Raw genomic sequence first — 18,207 nt, 5'->3', positions numbered from 1 at the left:
GCAAGGAGGAAACTATAACATGGCGGACGTGCGTTTGAATTTTGAAGAGCGGAAGCAGATAATTAAGTGGTACTGGAAGTTTGAGAATGTAGCTGTGGTTCGAAGACAGTGAAGACGTGAGCTTGCTGACTTCATATTCCCTGCCATTTGTGCATTATACGGTAATGATGAGTTTTATTTCCAACAAGATGGCGCCCCACCGCACTATCATAGGGACGTACGAGCAGACCTGGATCACAATGTGCCAGACCAGTGGATAGGACGCAGGGGACCAATCGAGTTTCCTGCACTCTCTCCAGATCTCTCGCCACTGGATTTCTTCTTATGGGGCACAGTTCAAGATGAGGTGTACAAACATAAACCACGTCACACTGTGGAATGAGATTCAGGCGGTGTGCACAGAAATCTCAGTGGACACTTTGGTACGATGTAAGGAATCAGTGTTGACTCGTACTCACCAATGTATTGATGCTGAAGGCCACCAGTTTGAACATCACTCACATTAATCACATTTATTTTTCTAATCGGAAATTAAGCTTTCCATGTCCAGAAATTTAGCATTGTAGAACGGGTAATAAATTGTCTGTGACACTTCAAAGTTTGTATACATATTTTGACGCACCCTATATTTAATCAACTCACTGTATTGGTTCAACAACAATTACTAGCTAGCAATAGTGTTTATTGTAACATATTTCAAGAAAGTTGAAATTTCTTTAAACGATTAAACAAGATTATGGGTTGAATATATTTCTCGTCCATTGGTGAATTTGATAGGGATCGCCTCTGAGTTTGTGTGATAAGCCATCTCTCTTTGTAATCTTGTTTACACTAGATTTAGATTTTTTTACACTAGAGCTAGATTTAAAAAAATAAATAACACTAGATTTAGATTTATATTCTAATTAAAATCATTGTAGATTCTTGATCTAGAATTTCTTGGTGTAGTTTAGAATGTTTGTTGTTTTACATGTTTCGGATGTTCTTTCAAAGTTGAAGTCCAAACCTCCCGCAGGACGATGGGAAATGGGAGCGGGCAGTGTTTGACCTGGGACTGGGACCATCGATAAATCCAAACGAAACTCCAGCGCGCAAACCCCAATACCAGGCAGCCATGATTTTGACTAGATCAAGATCTATAATATCAATTTCTAGACTTAAAGTGTATAATTTTACTTCCAAACGTCTGGATCAGTATGACAATGTTATAAAATACTAAAACTAATCTACTATTTTTAAATTTAATATTGCATTCAGAATATTAATAGATCATCTAGTTTTACATACATTTTATCTAAATTACATCTACATTATTCCTAATTTATATTTTAGATCTACATCCTCATTCTAGTTCCATTTAAACGAAAATGTCAATAGCTCTGTTGGTAACTGTGCTGGAACATTGAGCAGACGTTGCCGAAGTACAAACTCAATGCCTGGTTTTGTTTTGTTTTTGTTGTTTTTCAATTACAAATAAATCAACAGATTAACTAAAATCGCTCATGACATATTGTACATTTCCGGCAGTTGTAATGCCGTAATGTGTAATATATCTCTTTGTCAATAATAGGCTCTTAGTTTAGTATTAGGTTAACAGCGATTCCCTGTTGGTGCGGTTAACGCTTTGGACTGATTATCTCGACGGTCCCGGTTTCATACCCTGCTCGCTACCATCCCCGTCGTCCAGCGGGAGATTTGGATAAAGGAGTAAATTATCTTTCACTTTGAAGTAACATCCAAAACATTTTACAGAAAAAAAAACAACATTTTTTACAACGCCAAATGAATCTTTGAAACATTATAACTTTTAACAATCAAAACAATATCACATCTTGAATTTTTTTTTTTGCGAATAGGCGGATCCGACAGGGATCCGACTCCGACGAGGCAGCCTTTGAGTTTTTGAAAGACAAACTCTCTTTGTAATCTTGTTTTTCAAATTATTTTAAAAATATTTTTTTCTTGTTCTCTCAATAACTAATGATTGTCATATTTGGTGTGGACATAATGGGAAAATGGAGTATGTAGGTGAAGTTTTGAATCATTAGACACATCTTAGCTCGAGTCAAGTCGCGAGAATAAAATTCCTAGTCACAATCGAGATTTGATTTCCAGTCCTCTTGGACACTCTATTTAGGTCACTCAACCAAACATGTCACAGTAAATATGAACCCGAGACATTAAACAATACAACATATGAAAATCAAGATGTCAGGAGTCTTAGGTGTTGCTGATCGACCTGCGTTATCGACAAGGGAGACCATCGAGAATTATCAATTTTATGCATGAGTACTCTTATAGTTGTGTGCCGTTTTTTTCCTTTCAATGTTTCTTTTTCTATACGCACACAATAACACACACAAACACTCAGTAGCGGTCTTGGGGGCTGGCAAGTGGGGCAATTGCCCTAGGAGGGGCGCGATCGGAGATTTTATTGTCACCATGTACGAAAGCCAAATCATTTCTCATAAACTAGGACTTGTTACTCAATATTTTCCCAGCACCTTTATAATATCAATTGCCATTTAAGCTTTAATGTACATTTCCAATTCCAAAATACCGTTCAGTTTCGGTAAAGACAGCATCTTATGACTTGCCGATTCTAAGAGGCTTTCATCGTTTATCAGTTCACAATAAAAATAAGTAGGTGGAAGGTACCAATCCTAATCGTTTATTTCGCATTTAAACATCGATGTCCAAATATATTTTATTGGGAAAATGCGTACAGATATGGCGTGGACTACTCTTTGGTATATGAAAATAGTCATTTATTACATTTATAGTAACATAAATACAACTTTTGAAAACTTGATTTTTTTTTTCAAAATATACAGTGATTTCTTGACATTCGCTGGTGATACGCTCTAAGACCGCACGCGAAGGTCCGATTTTCGCGGTATTTAAGTTCAAATGCGTTAACTATTTTCGGATATTAACACTATCACAAAACATCCCCAAACACTTAAAACCTCTAGATAACCATTTCCCATTTCATTTATAACTTTCACATGCTATTCCATTTAAAAATTCCTTAAATATTCAGTAATTTTTAAAAGTGTCAATCAGAACTGTTATGTCGCATTACAGTATAAAAAGTATACTATAAATAAACTGTTAATTTAATCCGCAATGGATAAAAAAGGGTTGATGGTGTATGTGAAGGATTTCCTATATATTGGTACTGAAACCTATTTAACCAGCTGTACTCGTAAGCCTACAGCTATTTCGGCCAATCAGCTTCCAGAAAATTTTGCGATGACGTATTAAATTTCTTTCTTTATTTTCACCATAGTCTGCTGTTTATAGACATAAAGCGGCCATGGGAAAACCCGTGTCATCATGTTAAAAAACAAAACAAAACAAAGGCATTTTTTTTTTTCAATTTTTTTGAAAACGCGTTGGGTCGGCGAAAGTGTATGGACCTCTGTAGCTCTTATGGCACACTTTGTTCTAACGTCCGATTGGCTTCAATTTGCAGAGTGAGAGAGGAGACTTAATATTAGTAGTGCGTGAGTGTTTTCCTTTTTTATTTGCTTCTGTTAATGCAGAACAATTACACTACTGAATATAAAGTACTATTTACGTAATGTAGCTACGTAATGTTCTATGTTTTGTAGCAAAAAAAGGCCCACAACTTAGAGGCGGACATACTGCATTGTTAGTGTTACAGCGTTAGAAACTGATGACCCCGTTAGAGTGATAAGTTTAAAGTATATTTATAGTCTTCCCTTAGCGTGATAAGTTTAAAGTATATTTATAGTCTTCCCTTAGCGTGATAATATTTATAGTCTTCCCTTAGCGTGATAAGTTTAAAGTATATTTATAGTCTTCCCTTACGGCTAAAAGCCCCGCACATGACGCTCGCCCAGAGCCCGCGCACTGCTAGGGCCGCCCTTGCTGATACACTAAAATTATCACACACTCATTAACTAATAAGCATTTCCTATGGTCATTGACCTGCTTCACTTATACTTTAGTTATCTGCGTTATGTGCCAGTACCATACCCAGTCTTGCTATGTACAATCTTGCTCATATGTCAAGTGGTCAGAAGAGAACACAATATTCAGAAAAACATTAAAACTTTACATGACATTTTTCTTGGAATGTATCTTATTCAAAAGAGAGATCACAATCGTTCTTATCTACGAAAGTCAGATAAATAAATAGAAAGGCCGTTGCATTGTTACAGTTGTCCTCCACTGACACACATTTCATCTCAAGGTTTTATGAATCCAAAGTATTAAATGTAGAATATATAAACATATATATAGACATAATTATTAACTTACCTTTACCTATCCCTTAGTGACTAGTCTGTTGGGACACCAACAAGTGTTTTTTTTTATGTCTTTTTTTCAACCCTTACCTATGTTACATAGGCCTATAATTTAATTTTTTTTTATCTAAATCTAGTAATTGATTATTAATATTAAACAATCGAAATCACAATTAAGTGTTGCAAACAGTCTATTGATAAAAATAAGCAAAGACCTACTATAAAAAGGATTAATAAATAATTATATAATATGCAACATTGAGATAATGTTTCAAAATTCGTATATCAAAATAATTCATGTTGATTTTAATCATCTTATCAGTCTTATGTACTTTTTCATAGATTGATTACCTAGATCTTTCTAGATTATGTATCTAAAAATTGCAAAATAATAGTTATGAGACTATGATGTCCTCACTTTTGATGTTCAATTACTAGATCTAGATCTAAAAATTAAATATGTTACATAGGTTAGGGTTGAAAAAAAATACAACTTTCCTTTTTTTTAACTACTTTACAAAACAAAGACTTGATCCAACTTTCTAAAAGATTTTCACATTTTTTGTAGTGTTAAAAAATTTTCCATGTCCAGTCTAATAATAATAATGATAAGGTTTGTCTTCGAGTCAGAAGATTAGTGAGGAATGCATTATTTCCCTTGGCTGCGCAGAACCAACTGTGACCTACATATTTTGCCACAGAAATGCAAGCATAACGATTGTCCGCTGGTGGTCGATTCAGATTTTCTTTTAGCTGTCTGCGTTCGTTCTCGGCAGCGGATTTTTTAATAAACTTGGTTATGACTGGGATTTTTAATATGAATGATGTAGAAGATTTGAGAGAGATTTAGACATAGTAAGACAATAAAGAAGGTTTAAGGGAAGTGATAAGGATGATGTTAAAAACATCTAGGTGGTGTAAACGATTTGAGGGAGATCTAGGTGGTGTAAACGATTTGAGAGAGATCTAGATGGTGTAAACGATTTGAGGGAGATCTAGGTGGTGTAAACGATTTGAGGGAGATCTAGGTGGTGTAAACGATTTGAGAGAGATCTAGATGGTGTAAACGATTTGAGGGAGATCTAGGTGGTGTAAACGATTTGAGAGAGATCTAGATGGTGTAAACGATTTGAGAGAGATCTAGGTGGTGTAAACGATTTGAGAGAGATCTAGGTGGTGTAAACGATTTGAGAGACATCTAGGTGGTGTAAACGATTTGAGGGAGATCTAGGTGGTGTAAGCGATTTGAGAGATATCTAGATGGTGTAAACGATTTGAGAGAGATCTAGGTGGTGTAAACGATTTGAGGGAGATCTAGGTGGTGTAAGCGATTTGAGAGATATCTAGATGGTGTAAACGATTCGAGAGAGAGATCTAGATGGTGTAAACGATTTGAGAGAGATCTAGGTGGTGTAAACGATTTGAGAGAGATCTAGGTGGTGTTTACGATTTGAGAGAGATCTAGGTGGTGTAAACGATTTGAGGGAGATCGAGGTGGTATAAACGATTTGAGAGAGATCTAGGTGGTGTAAACGATTTGAGGGAGATCTAGGTGGTGTAAACGATTTGAGGGAGATCTAGGTGGTGTAAGCGATTTGAGAGATATCTAGATGGTGTAAACGATTTGAGAGAGAGATCTAGATGGTGTAAACGATTTGAGAGAGATCTAGGTGGTGTAAACGATTTGAGAGAGATCTAGGTGGTGTTTACGATTTGAGAGAGATCTAGGTGGTGTAAACGATTTGAGGGAGATCGAGGTGGTATAAACGATTTGAAAGAGATCTAGGTGGTGTAAACGATTTGAGGGAGATCTAGGTGGTGTAAACGATTTGAGAGAGATCTAGGAGAGATTTAGACATAGTAAAACAATAAAGAAGGTTTAAGGGAAGTGATAAGGATGATGTTAAAAACATCTAAGTGGTGTAAACGATTTGAGAGAGATCTAGATGGTGTAAACGATTTAAGGGAGATCTAGGTGGTGTAAACGATTTGAGAGAGATCTAGATGGTGTAAACGATTTGAGAGAGATCTAGGTGGTGTAAACGATTTGAGGGAGATCTAGGTGGTGTAAACGTTTTGAGAGAAATCTAGGTGGTGTAAACGATTTGAGAGAGATCTAGATGGTGTAAGCGATTTGAGAGATATCTAGATGGTGTAAACGATTTGAGAGAGATCTAGGTGGTGTAAACGATTTGAGGGAGATCTAGGTGGTGTAAGCGATTTGAGAGATATCTAGATGGTGTAAACGATTTGAGAGAGATCTAGGTGGTGTAAACGATTTGAGGGAGATCTAGGTGGTGTAAGCGATTTGAGAGATATCTAGATGGTGTAAACGATTCGAGAGAGAGATCTAGATGGTGTAAACGATTTGAGAGAGATCTAGGTGGTGTAAACGATTTGAGAGAGATCTAGGTGGTGTTTACGATTTGAGAGAGATCTAGGTGGTGTAAACGATTTGAGGGAGATCGAGGTGGTATAAACGATTTGAGAGAGATCTAGGTGGTGTAAACGATTTGAGGGAGATCTAGGTGGTGTAAACGATTTGAGGGAGATCTAGGTGGTGTAAGCGATTTGAGAGATATCTAGATGGTGTAAACGATTTGAGAGAGAGATCTAGATGGTGTAAACGATTTGAGAGAGATCTAGGTGGTGTAAACGATTTGAGAGAGATCTAGGTGGTGTTTACGATTTGAGAGAGATCTAGGTGGTGTAAACGATTTGAGGGAGATCGAGGTGGTATAAACGATTTGAAAGAGATCTAGGTGGTGTAAACGATTTGAGGGAGATCTAGGTGGTGTAAACGATTTGAGAGAGATCTAGGAGAGATTTAGACATAGTAAAACAATAAAGAAGGTTTAAGGGAAGTGATAAGGATAATGTTAAAAACATCTAAGTGGTGTAAACGATTTGAGAGAGATCTAGATGGTGTAAACGATTTAAGGGAGATCTAGGTGGTGTAAACGATTTGAGAGAGATCTAGATGGTGTAAACGATTTGAGAGAGATCTAGGTGGTGTAAACGATTTGAGGGAGATCTAGGTGGTGTAAACGTTTTAAGAGAAATCTAGGTGGTGTAAACGATTTGAGAGAGATCTAGATGGTGTAAACGATTTGAGAGAGATCTAGGTGGTGTAAACGATTTGAGGGAGATCTAGGTGGTGTAAACGTTTTGAGAGAAATCTAGGTGGTGTAAACGATTTGAGAGAGATCTAGGTGGTGTAAACGATTTGAGAGAGATCTAGATGGTGTAAACGATTTGAGAGAGATCTAGACGGTGTAAACGATTTGAGAGAGATCTAGATGGTGTAAACGATTTGAGAGAGATCTAGGTGGTGTAAACGTTTTGAGAGAAATCTAGGTGGTGTAAACGATTTGAGAGAAATCTAGATGGTGTAAACAATTTGAGGGAGATCTAGGTGGTGTAAACGATTTGAGAGAGATTTAGGTGGTGTAAACATTTTGAGAGAGATCTAGGTGGTGTAAACGATTTGAGAGAGATTTAGGTGGTGTAAACGATTTGAGAGAGATCTAGATGGTGTAAACGATTTGAGAGAGATCTAGATAGTGTAAACGATTTGAGAGAGATCTAGGTGGTGTAAACGATTTGAGAGAGATTTAGGTGATGTAAACGATTTGAGAAAGATCTAGATGGTGTAAACGATTTGAGAGAGATCTAGATGGTGTAAACGATTTGAGAGAGATCTAGGTGGTGTAAACGATTTGAGAGAGATCTAGGTGTTGAAAACTATTTGAGAGAGACCTAGGTGGTGTAAACGATTTGAGGGAGATCTAGGTGTTGAAAACGATTTGAGGGAGATCTAACTAGTGAAAACGATTTGAGAATTAGGTGTTGAAAACTATTTGAAAGAGATCTATGTGGTGAAAACGATTTGAAAGAGATCTAGGTGGTGAAAATGATTTGAGATCAAGGTGGTAAAAACATTTGAGATCAAGGCGGTGAAAACGATTTGATTGTGATCTAGGTGTTGAAAATTAATTGAAATAGATCTAGGTGGTGAAGACTATTTGAGATCTCGGTTGTAAAAACGATTTGAGAGAGATCTAGGTTGTAAAAACGATTTGAGAGAGAACTAGGTGGTGAAAACGATTTGAGAGAAATCTAGGTGGTGTAAACGATTTGAGAGAGATCTAGGTGGTGAAAACGATTTGAGAAAGATCTAGGTGGTGAAATTGATTTGAGAGAGATCTAGGTGGTAAAAACAATTTGAGAGAGATCTAGGTGGTGTAAACGATTTGAGAGAGATCTAGGTGGTGTAAACGATTTGAGAGAGATCTAGGTGGTGTAAACGATTTGAGGGAGATCTAGGTGGTGTAAGCGATTTGAGAGATATCTAGATGGTGTAAACGATTTGAGAGAGATCTAGGTGGTGTAAACGATTTGAGAGAGATCTAGATGGTGTAAACGATTTGAGGGAGATCTAGGTGGTGTAAACGATTTGAGAGAGATCTAGATGGTGTAAACGATTTGAGAGAGATCTAGGTGGTGTAAACGATTTGAGAGAGATCTAGGTGGTGTAAACGATTTGAGAGACATCTAGGTGGTGTAAACGATTTGAGGGAGATCTAGGTGGTGTAAGCGATTTGAGAGATATCTAGATGGTGTAAACGATTTGAGAGAGATCTAGGTGGTGTAAACGATTTGAGGGAGATCTAGGTGGTGTAAGCGATTTGAGAGATATCTAGATGGTGTAAACGATTCGAGAGAGAGATCTAGATGGTGTAAACGATTTGAGAGAGATCTAGGTGGTGTAAACGATTTGAGAGAGATCTAGGTGGTGTTTACGATTTGAGAGAGATCTAGGTGGTGTAAACGATTTGAGGGAGATCGAGGTGGTATAAACGATTTGAGAGAGATCTAGGTGGTGTAAACGATTTGAGGGAGATCTAGGTGGTGTAAACGATTTGAGAGAGATCTAGGTGGTGAAAAGGATTTGAGAGAGATCTAGGTGGTAAAAACAATTTGAGAGAGATCTAGGTGGTGTAAACGATTTGAGAGAGATCTAGGTGGTGTAAACGATTTAAGAGAGATCTAGTTGGTGAAAATTATTTGAGAGTGATCTAGGTGGTGAAAACAATTTGAGAGAGAAATAGGTGGTGAAAAAGATTTGAGAGAGATCTAGGTGGTGAAAACTGAGAGAGATCTAGGTGGTGAAAAGGATTTGAGAGAGATCTAGGTGGTGAAAACAATTTAAGAGAGATCTATGTGGTGTAAACGATTTGAGAGAGATCTAGTTGGTGAAAAGGATTTGAGAGAGATCTAGGTGGTGAAAATGATTTGAGAGAGATCTAGGTGGGAAAGAAAATCTAAGAGAGATCTAGGTGGTGAAATTGATTTGATAGAGATCTTGGTGTTGAAAACGATTTAAATGACATCTAGGTGGTGAAAACAATTTGAGAGTGATCTAGGTGGTGAAAACAATTTTAAAAAGATCTAGGTGGTGAAAACAATTTGAGAGTGATCTAGGTGGTAAAAACGATTTGAGAGAGATCTAGGTGGTGAAAACGATTTGAGAGAGATCTAGGTGGTGAAAACGATTTGAGAGAGAACTAGGTGGTGAAAACGATTTGAGAGAAATCTAGGTGGTGAAAACAATTTGAGAGAGAACTAGGTGTTGAAAACGATTTGAGAGAAATCTAGGTGGTGAAAACGATTTGAGAGAAATCTAGGTGGTGAAAACAATTTGAGAGAGATCTAGGTGGTGAAAACAATTTGAGAGAGATCTAGGTGGGAAAGAAAATCTAAAAGAGATCTAGGTGGTGAAAACAATTTGAGAGAGATCTAGGTGGTGAAAACGATTTGAGAGAGATCTAGGTGGTGTAAACGATTTGAGAGAGATCTAGATGGTGTAAACGATTTGAGGGAGATCTAGGTGGTGTAAACGATTTGAGGGAGATCTAGGTGGTCTAAACGATTTGAGAGAGATCTAGGTGGTGTAAACGATTTGAGAGAGATCTAGATGGTGTAAACGATTTGAGAGAGATCTAGATAGTGTAAACGATTTGAGAGAGATCTAGATGGTGTCAACGATTTGAGAGAGATCTAGATGGTGTAAACGATTTGAGAGAGATCTAGGTGGTGTAAACGATTTGAGAGAGATCTAGGTGTTGAAAACTATTTGAGAGAGACCTAGGTGGTCAAAACGATTTGAGGGAGATCTAGGTGTTGAAAACGATTTGAGGGAGATCTAACTAGTGAAAACGATTTGAGATTTAGGTGTTGAAAACTATTTGAAAGAGATCTATGTGGTGAAAACGATTTGAAAGAGATCTAGGTGGTGAAAATGATTTGAGATCTAGGTGGTAAAAACATTTGAGATCAAGGCGGTGAAAACGATTTGATTGTGATCTAGGTGTTGAAAATTAATTGAAATAGATCTAGGTGGTGAAGACTATTTGAGATCTAGGTTGTAAAAACGATTTGAGAGAGATCTAGGTGGTGAAAACGATTTGAGAGAGATCTAGGTGGTGAAAACTATTTGAGAAAGATCTAGGTGGTGAAAATGATTTGAGAGAGATCTAGTTGGTGAAAATTATTTGAGAGTGATCTAGGTGGTGAAAACAATTTGAGAGAGAAATAGGTGGTGAAAAAGATTTGAGAGATATCTAGGTGGTGAAAACTGTTTGAGAGAGATCTAGGTGGTGAAAAGGATTTGAGAGAGATCTAGGTGGTGAAAACAATTTAAGAGAGATCTATGTGGTGTAAACGATTTGAGAGAGATCTAGTTGGTGAAAAGGATTTGAGAGAGATCTAGGTGGGAAAGAAAATCTAAGAGAGATCTAGGTGGTGAAATTGATTTGATAGAGATCTTGGTGTTGAAAACGATTTAAATGACATCTAGGTGGTGAAAACAATTTGAGAGTGATCTAGGTGGTAAAAACGATTTGAGAGAGATCTAGGTGGTGAAAACGATTTGAGAGAGAACTAGGTGTTGAAAACAATTTGAGATAGATCTAGGTGGTGAAAACAATTTGAGATAGATCTAGGTGGTGAAAACAATTTGAGAGTGATCTAGGTGGTAAAAACGATTTGAGAGTGATCTAGGTGGTGAAAACTATTTCTGAGAGATTTAGGTGGTGAAAACTATTTGATAGAGATCTAGGTGGTGAAAACTATTTGAGAGAGATCTAGGTAGTGAAAACTATTTGATAGAGATCTAGGTGGTAAAAACGATTTGAGAGAGATCTAGGTGGTGAAAACGATTTGAGAGAGATATAGGTGTTGAAAATGATTTGAGAGAGAACTAGGTGGTGAAAACGATTTGAGATAGATCTAGGTGGTGAAAACAATTTAAAAGAGATCTATGTGGTGTAAACGATTTGAGAGAGATCTAGTTGGTGAAAAGGATTTGAGAGAGTTCTAGGTGGGAAAGAAAATCTAAGAGAGATTTAGGTGGTGAAATTGATTTGATAGAGATCTTGGTGTTGAAAACGATTTAAATGACATCTAGGTGGTGAAAACAATTTGAGAGTGATCTAGGTGGTGAAAACGATTCGAGAGAGAACTAGGTGGTGAAAACGATATGAGATAGATCTAGGTGGTGAAAACAATTTGAGAGAGATCTAGGTGGGAAAGAAAATCTAAAAGAGATCTAGGTGGTAAAAACGATTTGAGAGAGATCTAGGTGGTGAAAACGATTTGAGAGAGATCTAGGTGGTGAAAACTATTTGAGGTAGATCAAGTTGTTGAAAACGATTTGAGAGAGATCTAGGTGGTGAAAATTATTTGAGATAGATCTAGGTGGTCAAAACGATTTGTGGGTGATCAAGTTGTTAAAAACGATTTGAGACAGATCTATGTGGTGAAAACTATTTGAGATAGATCTAGGTGTTGAAAACGATTTGAGAGAGATCTAGGTGGTAAAAAATATTTGAGAGAGATCTAGTTGGTGAAATTGATTTTAGAGAGATTTAGGTGGTGAAAATGATTTCAGAGAGATCTAGGTGGTGTAACCGATTTGATAGAGATCTAGGTGGTGTAAACGATTTGAGAGAGATCTAGGTGGTGAAAATGATTTGAGAGAGATCTAGGTGGTGAAAAGGATTTGAGAGAGATCTAGGTGGTGAAAAGGATTTGAGAGAGATCTAGGTGGGGAAAACAATTTGAGAGAGATCTAGGTGGTGAAAACGATTTGAGAGAGATCTAGGTGGTGTAAACGATTTGAGAGAGATCAAGTTGTTAAAAACGATTTGAGAGAGATCTACGTGGTGAAAACGATTTGAGAGAGATCTAGGGGTTGATAACTATTAGAGAGATCTAGGAGGTGAAAACGATTTGAGAGAGATCTAGGTGGTGAAAACTTTTTGATAGAGATCTAAGTGGTGAAAACTATTTGATATAGATCTAGGTGGCGAAAACAATTTTAAAAAGATCTAGGTGGTAAAAACGATTTGAGAGAGATCTAGGTAGTAAAAATGATTTGATAGAGATCTAGGTGGTGAAAACTATTTCTGAGAGATCTAGGTGGTGAAAACTATTTGATAGAGATCTAGGTGGTGAAAACTATTTGAGAGAGATCTAGGTAGTGAAAACTATTTGATAGAGATCTAGGTGGTAAAAACGATTTGAGAGAGATCTAGGTGGTGAAAACGATTTGAGAGAGATCTAGGTGATAAAAACGATTTCAGGGAGATCTACGTTTGAAAGAAAATTTGAGAGAAATCTAGGCGGTGAAAACGATTTAAGAAAGATGTGGTGAAATAAATTTAAGAGAAATCTAGGTGGTGAAAACAATTTGATGTAGATCTATGTGGTGAAAACGATTTGAGAAAGATCTAGGTTGTAAAAACGATTTGAGATCTAGGTGGTGAAAACGATTTGATAGAGATCTAGGTGGTGAAAACAATTTGAAATAGATCTAGGTGTTGAAAACGATTTGAGAGAGAACTAGGTGGTGAAAACGATTTGAGGGAGATCTAGGTGGTGAAAACGATTTGAGAGAGATCTACGTGGTGAAAACGATTTGAGAGAGATCTAGGGGTTGATAACTATTAGAGAGATCTAGGAGGTGAAAACGATTTGAGAGAGATCTAGGTGGGAAAGAAAATCTAAAAGAGATCTAGGTGGTAAAAAATATTTGAGGTAGATAAAGTTGTTGAAAACGATTTGAGAGAGATCTAGGTGGTGAAAATTATTTGAGATAGATCTAGGTGGTCAAAACGATTTGAGGGTGATCAAATTGTTAAAAACGATTTGAGAAAGATCTATGTGGTGAAAACTATTTGAGATAGATCTAGGTGTTGAAAACGATTTGAGAGAGATCTAGGTGGTGAAAACTATTTGAGAGAGATCTAGTTGGTGAAATTGATTTTAGAGAGATTTAGGTGGTGAAAATGATTTCAGAGAGATCTAGGTGGTGTAACCGATTTGAGAGAGATCTAGGTGGTGTAAACGATTTGAGAGAGATCTAGGTGGTGAAAATGATTTGAGAGAGATCTAGGTGGTGAAAAGGATTTGAGAGAGATCTAGGTGGTGAAAAGGATTTGAGAGAGATCTAGGTGGGGAAAACAATTTGAGAGAGATCTAGGTGGTGAAAACGATTTGAGAGAGATCTAGGTGGTGTAAACGATTTGAGAGAGATCAAGTTGTTAAAAACGATTTGAGAGAGATCTACGTGGTGAAAACGATTTGAGAGAGATCTAGGGGTTGATAACTATTAGAGAGATCTAGGAGGTGAAAACGATTTGAGAGAGATCTAGGTGGTGAAAATTTTTTGATAGAGATCTAAGTGGTGAAAACTATTTGATATAGATCTAGGTGGTGAAAACAATTTTAAAAAGATCTAGGTGGTAAAAACGATTTGAGAGAGATCTAGGTAGTAAAAATGATTTGATAGAGATCTAGGTGGTGAAAACTATTTCTGAGAGATCTAGGTGGTGAAAACTATTTGATAGAGATCTAGGTGGTGAAAACTATTTGAGAGAGATCTAGGTAGTGAAAACTATTTGATAGAGATCTAGGTGGTAAAAACGATTTGAGAGAGATCTAGGTGGTGAAAACGATTTGAGAGAGATCTAGGTGATAAAAACGATTTCAGGGAGATCTACGTTTGAAAGAAAATTTGAGAGAAATCTAGGCGGTGAAAACGATTTAAGAAAGATGTGGTGAAATAAATTTAAGAGAAATCTAGGTGGTGAAAACAATTTGATGTAGATCTATGTGGTGAAAACGATTTGAGAAAGATCTAGGTTGTAAAAACGATTTGAGATCTAGGTGGTGAAAACGATTTGATAGAGATCTAGGTGGTGAAAACAATTTGAAATAGATCTAGGTGTTGAAAACGATTTGAGAGAGAACTAGGTGGTGAAAACGATTTGAGGGAGATCTAGGTGGTGAAAACGATTTGAGAGAGATCTACGTGGTGAAAACGATTTGAGAGAGATCTAGGGGTTGATAACTATTAGAGAGATCTAGGAGGTGAAAACGATTTGAGAGAGATCTAGGTGGGAAAGAAAATCTAAGAGAGATCTAGGTGGTGAAAACTATTTGAGAGAGATCTAGGTGGTGAAATCTTTTTAATAGAGATCTAAGTGGTGAAAACAATTTGATATAGATCTAGGTGGTGAAAACAATTTTTAAGAGATCTAGGTGGTAAAAACGATTTGAGAGAGATCTAGGTAGTAAAAATGATTTGATAGAGATCTAGGTGGTGAAAACGATTTCAGAGAGATCTAGGTGGTGAAAAGGATTTGAGAGAGATCTAGGTGGTGAAAAGGATTTGAGAGAGATCTAGGTGGTGAAAAGGATTTGAGAGAGATCTAGGTGGTGAAAACGATTTGAGAGAGATCTAGGTGGTGAAAACAATTTGAGAGAGATCTAGGTGGTGTAAACGATTTGAGAGAGATCTAGTTGGTGAAAAGGATTTGAGAGAGATCTAGGTGGTGAAAACAATTTGAGAGAGAAATAGGTGGTGAAAACGATTTTAGAGAGATCTAGGTGGTGAAAAGGATTTGAGAGAGATCTAGGTGGTGAAAACACTTTGAGAGAGATCTAGTTGGTGAAAAGGATTTGAGAGAAATCAAGGTGGTGAAAACAATTTGAGAGAGAAATAGGTGGTGAAAACGATTTGAGAGAGATCTAGGTGGTGAAAAGGATTTGAGAGAGATCTAGGTGGTGAAAAGGATTTGAGAGAGATCTAGGTGGTGAAAAGGATTTGAGAGAGATCTAGGTGATAAAAACTATTTGAGAGAGAAATAGGTGGTGAAAACGATTTTAAGAGATCTAGGTGGTGAAAAGGATTTGATGGAGATATAGGTAGTGAAAACATTTTGAGGGAGATCTACGTTTGAAAGAAAATTTAAGAGAGATCTGGGAGGTGAAAACGATTTAATAGAGATTTAGGTGGTGAAAACAATTTGAGAGAGATCTAGTTGGTGAAAACGATTTGAGAGAGATCTAGGTGGTGAAAACAATTTGAGAGAGATTTAGGTGGTGAAAACAATTTGAGAGAGATCTAGTTGGTGAAAACGATTTGAGAGAGATCTAGGTGGTGAAAACAATTTGAGAGAGATTTAGGTGGTGAAAACAATTTGAGAGAGATCTAGTTGGTGAAAACGATTTGAGAGAGATATAGGTGGTGAAAACGATTTGAGAGAGATATAGGTGGTGAAAACGATTTGAGAGAGATATAGGTGGTGAAAATGATCTAGAGAGATCTAGGTGGTGAAAACGATTTGAGAGAGATGTAGGTGGTGAAAATGATCTAGAGAGATCTAGGTGGTGAAAACGATTTGAGAGAGATGTAGGTGGTGAAAATGATCTAGAGAGATCTAGGTGGTGAAAACGATTTGAGAGAGATGTAGGTGGTGAAAATGATCTAGAGAGATCTAGGTGGTGAAAACGATTTGAGAGAGATCTAGGTGATGAAAACGATTTGAGAGAGATGTAGATGGTGAAAATGATCTAGAGAGATCTAGGTGGTGAAAACGATTTGAGAGAGATCTAGGTGGTGAAAACGATTTGAGAGAGATCTAGGTGGTGAAAACGATTTGAGAGAGATCTAGGTGGTGAAAATGATTTGAAAGAGATGTAGGTGGTGAAAATGATCTAGAGAGATCTAGGTGGTGAAAACGATTTGAGAGAGATCTAGGTGGTGAAAACGATTTGAGAGAGATCTAGGTGATGAAAACGATTTGAGAGAGATGTAGGTGGTGAAAATGATCTAGAGAGATCTAGGTGGTGAAAACGATTTGAGAGAGATGTAGGTGGTGAAAATGATCTAGAGAGATCTAGGTGGTGAAAACGATTTGAGAGAGATGTAGGTGGTGAAAATGATCTAGAGAGATCTAGGTGGTGAAAACGATTTGAGAGAGATGTAGGTGGTGAAAATGATCTAGAGAGATCTAGGTGGTGAAAACGATTTGAGAGAGATGTAGGTGGTGAAAATGATCTAGAGAGATCTAGGTGGTGAAAACGATTTGAGAGAGATCTAGGTGATGAAAACGATTTGAGAGAGATGTAGGTGGTGAAAATGATCTAGAGAGATCTAGGTGGTGAAAACGATTTGAGAGAGATCTAGGTGGTGAAAACGATTTGAGAGAGATCTAGGTGGTGAAAACGATTTGAGAGAGATCTAGGTGGTGAAAATGATTTGAAAGAGATCTAGGTGGTGAAAATGATTTGAAAGAGATCTAGGTGGTGAAAATGATTTGAGAGAGATCTAGGTGGTGAAAATAATTTGAGAGAGATCTAGATGGTGAAAACGATTTGAGGGAGATCTAGGTGGTGAAAACTATTTGAGAGAGATCTAGATGGTGAAAACTATTTGAGAGAGATCCAGGGGGGAAAGAAAATTTGAGAGAGATCTAGGTGGCTAATATTTGAGAGAGGTGGTCAAAAAATTAGAGATAATTGTAGGTGCTTAAAACGATTGGAAAGCGGAGTGGATTAAATAATTTGAGAAAGATGCTGAAGAAAGTGGTGAACAATAGTTGAAGGATGATGTAGTTCGGGTAAAGGATATGAAAGACTTGATAAAACAGATCTGAGACAGTTCAGGTAACAGATGTGAAATAGAGTGGGATGCATAAACATGAGAGAACTGTGTGTAGATGTCTAGCCACAGTCTAGGTCCTACCAGCCTCTACAGATGCCTGCTGAAGTTACTGTACATCTTCAGATAATTTCCAAGTACGATTAGGAAAACTAAAGGCCGGTTGATTGTTGTGCTGGTCACATAATACCCTTTGGGTGGTAATATATGAAATAACTAACTGAGAATGGTATTTATAAGAACTGAATATTAACTTTTACCGAGGAACATACATTACGACGAGGTTCGTTTCTTTTTTTTTTTTTGCTTGTTTGTTTGTTGTTGTGTTTTAGGTGTTTTGTTAAACAGTATGGTATTTAAGTGCTCTTGGTGTAAAGGCGACTTGTGCTCTTGAACTGATTTCTCTTCTTGGCATATTCCGGCTGTCTCTTAGCTCGTGGTTCTGAAACACTTATGTTAACTAGTCAACGGGTTGAAAATCACAGGACACATTGAGGAGAAGTGTTGATGAAATGGACCACTTTTATGATTCTGCATTCGGTTATCTGGACAGTCCCCGTTCCCAATAAATCCGAATTATCGACGTTCTAATGTAGTAAATATAGATTATTCCCCAACAGAACTTTTTAAAAAATGACCATACGTCACTTCTGCTTTCTTTTTATACAGTGACATCACTGGGGGGGGGGGGTTGCGGTCGGTACCGGGTGACACCTGATAGGGAGTAACACCCTAGTAGAAAAAATGATTTCAAATAAATTTAAAAATGTAATAGAAATAAGATCATAAATCACAGAATTGGTTGACTAAACTTTTATTGAATCATCAATTTCAAGATATTCCTGTTTAAGAAATAGTGGACATGTCCACAATTACAAACTCGCGAGAAGAGAGAAGAGAGAAACAGAGAAAGGAGAGACA

Source organism: Biomphalaria glabrata, chromosome 6, assembly GCF_947242115.1.
Source record: "Biomphalaria glabrata chromosome 6, xgBioGlab47.1, whole genome shotgun sequence".
In the NCBI taxonomy this organism is placed as follows: Eukaryota; Metazoa; Mollusca; class Gastropoda; family Planorbidae; genus Biomphalaria; species Biomphalaria glabrata.
This window is presented reverse-complemented; position numbering follows the sequence as displayed.